The sequence below is a fragment of the Aulonocara stuartgranti genome, assembly GCF_965226115.1.
Source record: "Aulonocara stuartgranti genome assembly, chromosome: 7".
Taxonomy (NCBI): Eukaryota; Metazoa; Chordata; class Actinopteri; order Cichliformes; family Cichlidae; genus Aulonocara; species Aulonocara stuartgranti.
In genome coordinates, this window is record NC_138945.1 from 17,032,084 (window position 1) to 17,038,161 (window position 6,078).

Here is a 6,078-nt window from a genome sequence, read left to right on the forward strand (position 1 = left end):
TGAGTCTTTCATATTGCTGTGGATACAATTTTGGCTAAAACATTTACCTGTATTGTAGCAGATAAATATTCAGGTGTGTCTATCGAAAAACCAGTCCATGCATTTGTTACTTCTAATCTGGAAATGGACTAAAATCAAAGAGTACTAACAGAGAATAGAAGGAGAGAGCATATATCTCACACATTAGCATCTATTCAGTGGTTCCCTGTTAAACCTAGAGTGGATTTTAAAATCCTTCTTCTCAAATACAAAGTCCTGAAGGAATATGATCTCTATATATCTTAAAGACCTCACAGTAGCATAATATCATAATAGAGAACTTTGTCCTCATATGACAGGCTTACTTCTTAAGAAAGGAGTTCTTCCTCCCCACAAAGTGCTGCTCATAGACGATGGTCTAATTGCTTTATTTCTAATATTTTAGGGTCTTTGCATTAAACACCCCAAGGTTACCACTGTTATGATCTGGCTCTATGTAAATAAAACTGTCACTAACGTGTGCACATTAGTCTCAGATTCTTGAACATTCCAACTATTCTTCTTCTTCCATCTCCATCCTCTTCACTAAATACACTGTATGAACAAAGGTACTGGACCACCTACACATTGTATCTGCAGGAAATTCTCAGCTATGGATACCCAGGCCATGAAGCTCCTGATACACAGTTTTTGTGCTGATGTTGATTCCAGAGGCAGTTTGTAGCTCACTATAGCATGAAGATTTTTCCACACTATGCACCCCAACACCCAGCAGTCCTGCGTTGTAACTTCATGACATCAGGCATTTCATGACTTTTTATCCTGTCTAGCAGCTCGATGTTTAACATGCTATATCTAATATATCCTCTTCTGCACATGTCTAAACCATTTCAGCTTTGCCTCATTAACTTGGTCTCCAAACCTGAACTGTCCCTCTTATATATACTAATCTTGTCCATGCGGGTCATTCCCAGTGAATCTGGGTCATTCCCAGAGTTTAGCATCTTTTACTTGGCCACCTCCAGTCTCCACCAGTCTCTTTATATGACCGCTCCATCCTATCCATGGATCGTCCATCCAAGAAGAAAGCCTTCCTTGATAAAGGGAGTCAAGAAGGTTGTATGTTAACAATCTAATTTATCTTCAGCAATAACAAATGTCCCATAAAGCTTTAATGTTTTAAAGATGTGGTAACTGGAAGAGAACTTTAATGCGTTTGACTTCATCCCAACATCAGTGAAACCGCTCGTGAACGGCTCTAGCAGCCTGTCTAGTGACATTATAGTCCTGCGGTATGACAACACCACAAGGGGAATGCATTTACCTCACCGTGTGCTCAACTAATGCTGTAAACACAGTCTAATGCACCTCAGCCAGTTATCCAATCATGTAGTGCAATCATTACTTGTAGTGTTTCACAGTAGATGGCCATCTGTATCCCTCCAGACTTAAAACCTTGTTTAACATCTTGCAACTGACACTGAGCATCAATGACCGTTTTTTCTCTCCAAAGCCTCTAAACATAAATCTGTATGGACGGTGAAAAGAGACGAAAAAAATTAATCACATTAGACGTTTCATCTGGTTTTTTGCACTGACCTTTGATATCTGCACGTTTACTGGAAACTATGCCTTGGATGCTAGTTGTATGAGGCTAAGAGATTCCAATTTATTGCTTCACAGAGGTGTTGGTTTTATGCAAATGTGACCTTTAAAGTGACAAATGTTAGATATCTTATGAAACTGGCAAACACCACTACTAGTCATTGAGATAGATAGAGAAAGACAGAATGAAGGAGTTGTGGCAGCATTAGAGACTAGATAGATAGATAGATAGATAGATAGATAGATAGATAGATAGATAGATAGATAGATAGATAGATAGATAGATAGATAGATAGATAGATAGATAGATAGATAGATAGATAGATAGATAGATAGATAGATAGATGGATGGATGTTGTTTTTTCCACCCCCTCCCTATCCATCCCATTTTCTTTACCTTCCTCTATACAGCTCAGGCTTTATCTTCCCAAGGACTGAAGGCTGAATGTTGATAGAGTGATTATCCAATGCTTTAATGCCAACTTAAGATTAACACATAGGAGGTTGTTAAATCATACTTTTATGGAGCGCTCCTTGTTAGCACAGAACCGATCAAGGTCACGGACCTATCTTGACCGGGTCTTCAGCACACTAAATGAGCAGAGCCTTACTGGGACATAATGGAAACATATCTTTAATAGTTATCTGTGGCATCAACCCCGAGGAGAGCAAAGGGAGAGAGAAAAGTGATGAAAGGGGGAGGTAATGGCAGCTTGCCTAAGAGGAAAGACACAAATTCTATTAGGACCTATATTTAAACTGGAGCTCTTTTACTCAATTTCTCTTTCTGCCTCTCGCTCCCTGTCTCTTTCATGAAATGAGACACACACACATGCGCGCACACTCACACCTACACACACACACACACACCGAAGCTGAACAAAATGAAAAACAGAGAAAAGAAGTGACCTCACGAAAGAAGCGAGCCTTTTTCAAATGGATACTAATTCCTGAAGGTTAATCAGTTTTTCTGTGAAACTTGAATAACGATGCTAAATCTCAGGTGCTTTTTTTTGGCGTTAAATTCTGTAAGTACCAAAAGCAAATGAGAGAAGCAGAGCAAATTCCCCTGCAATGCACCTGCAATGAAGACATTTTCCATATGCAAACAAGACAATTCCATCATTTGCATTTTCAGCTCAATGGGCAGAAAATAAATCACGAGGAGAAATATTCACAACAGCAGTGTAATAAACAATTCTTGTTCAGCCCTGCTATGCTTGAGAGAAAAAAAATCAAAGTCTTATTTTTTTTTAATTCAGGCTCTTTCATTTCTTTATTCCCATACTAGTTCCCTCTTCATCATCAGCCTCCTTCCAGTAGCACATAGGAAGTTGGGAAGCAGATTTCCATGGCTCCATTTCACACTAACTAGCATGCACAGAATCAATAAAACTGCTGCCGTATTACATTCATGTTTATGCAAACAACCCAAACAAACTGCAATACGAAAACAAACCAGATACCACTGTGTATCTTTTAATGGGATCTTTCCCATGCACACTGAAAGTCTGCTATTGCAGTACTCATAATAATAGAACATTTCATCAGGCATGATTTTAGGGGAGCTTAGCGATATCCGCTGTGACTTCATGCTTACGAGACAAACTTTAAATACTGGCCAACGTGCAAGTGAGATGTATCCCCTGCTGTCCAGTGTGTGGGCTGTGTACTGCCACGCAGGGAAGAGCTCCTGCCAACAAACAAATGTTCTTCTTTATGTCTAGAGTATTTCACTTTCATTACTCACAGACTGCATTCCCCTGCTCCATAATCAAATCTTCATGTGACTGAGCTGAAACTCAGTTACTAGCGCTACTAGAAAAGCAAAAATACATGCATTTGTGGATGTGCACAGGCTAAACTATATTTAGTTCTTGAAAAAACAAAATCTGATGTAAATCTGATGGAAGCAGGTGCAGTGCACTTTAAGTCATTATCTGGAAAAACCTATATCCTACTGTTGGGATATCAGTCTGAAAAGCCCTCTCAGTCTGACCTTGTATTACCTCTCTCAGGTATGCAGACCAACCAAAAAAGACAAAAAAAGAATCGGCTGTGGAGGACACAGATGTAAATTCACCCTGATGTCATTTCTGAAGTCATTTATTCATCTTGAAGCCAATAAATGAGATTTTATTATATCTCCAGGTCACTGGAGCTGTTAGTGTAATGTGTGGTTCATATAGTCTGAAACAGAACAGCTTCAGAACCACATGACCACCCAATCAAAGGCCTATTGTTGGCATTCACAATGGAATAAGTATTGTACAGCCCACACAGAAAGAGAGTGCATACCTATCACAGGACACACACATGAACACCGCTGAGAACAAAAACCTGGCATTAAATTATTCACATATAACGTGGCAACCAAGGATTTTGGCTGTGCTCGCCCCTCCTCGCAGGTAGTTTCATTTTATTCTGGCTGATGAAACCTTTGCTCATGATAAGGCTGTGGAAGGTGAGTGTGCGTTAAAACTGGAATTACTGGAAGTTATCAGACTCCATGAAAGATGATTAAAATCCGTCCAACCCTTACAGGTGCTACAACATTAACGGGAGGCTTAGGGAATTGTCAATCAAGCACCGCCTCTACGAAGGAAAGTCTAATCAGACGCCATTATTAAAATGGCCCAAGTGCATGTAGTGTGCAGTGGATTTAATTGAAATGACTCATAAATCTGATCCCAGGTTGGAAGAAACATTCAAGTAGTCAAGTGATGGAACACATTTGAGTCCTTTCTGCTACTTAGCTTTTTATAAAGCTAAGGCTTTCCCCTCGGACACGTGCTAAGAACAACCCAAGTTTGTCTTTTCTGATCTGAGCTATGTCTGTCGTGTTTCAGGCCTGCTTCCTGAACAAAATGACTCAGTGTGCATCAGAAATTAGTGAGGGTCAGCATTGCCTATATCACTTACTAGGGCTACCCTTAGAAACTAAACTTTTCTAATGGTCAAACAAGGGCTTTAATGATACATGTTGAGGTTTCAAAGTTCTTCAATAAGGGTACTGGGGAAGTTGTCAAATGTCGTCTTTATGGAGGAAAGAGATCATTGTCAGAGTTGCTTTTGGAAGTCAGTATCATAAGAAATGTGTTTAACAACTAATAAATGATCAGTGGTGGAGAAAACAGTATCAGCTGAATCTGCTAAACATTAAAATGTTTACATAGAAAGGCATCAGTAAACACTGTAACAATCTGCTGTAAGAATACGGCCAACTTCTGACAGTTACATACTGTTTCTCATTAAAACTGTGCTCTACTGTAGGATAAAATACATTCTGGGCAATGGCTGTGGGTTGCCATAAAAATGCTGCAATATACTGCGAACAGCACTGCGCTCTGAGGATGATGTGAAAATCACTGGCAGAGAGACCCTGCAAAATTTATGTTACTCTGTTTCTGGAGGAAACCAGTGGACATATGTCAAGCCAACTCAATCTGAATCCAGGTGTTTGGTAGAAACTTGATATGGTAAAATGAAATGCAATTTATATTACCAATTTATCGTAGCTGAAGATGCTTATTTCATTATAACAGAGTAGATTTTGTTATAGGTTTTGATAGTTTGTGTAGTGCTTTCAATTCAGTTCAGTTGAATTCAATTTAATTCTATTCTGCTTTATTTATATAGCACCAAATCACAGCAACACTCATCTCAAGGCACTTTATATTGTAAGGTAAAGAGCCTACAATATAAAGAGAAAACTTCCCAAAATGAGAAGACCACTTTTGGTAGATACGTAGTGACAGTGGGAAGGAAAAACTCCCTCATAACAGAAAGAAACCTCCAGCAGAACCAGGCTCAGGGAGGAGCATTGTTGGTTAGAAGTCTTTCTTTTTGCAGAGGAGCTAAGTTTAAAGGTGGAACATATTATTGTGGAATGACCTGCCACTAGGCTTAGATGAGATGAGAAAGATTTATTCTGAATTTATTCCGCATTGAAGCAAATATACAAAAGGGTGCCAAGAGCAAGCAGTTTGGCGACAATGATAAAGAAAAACTCCCTTTTAACAGGAAGAAACCTCCGGCAGAAATAGGCTCAGGGAGGGGCAGCCATCTGCTGCGACCGGTTGGGGGTGAAGATACAAGAAAAATAAGTTATACTTAAAACAAACAAACACAAATTAAGGAATATGGAGGATGTATTTGAGAAAATATGGATTTAGGTTGGTTTTCTTTCCCCTCATGTATCTGTTTACAATTTAAAGGATATGCACGTTTGTTTGGATATTAAGACTAGTAGGTCTAGGGTATGTGAATGTATAGAAACAGATGCAGGGTCGAACCTATTTGCTAGATCCATCCACACCCCAGTTTTCATATTCTGTTTCCTCAAGTTGTTTTCATATGTGACTTTTAAATTATTAGCATTGTTCATTTTGTTCTTTGTTAAGCCTACACAATACACAAATAGCTACAGTGTCAGGAAAGAACAATCCACAGGGGAATACTGAATGCATTAGCCTGTGCCTATACATTCCTATT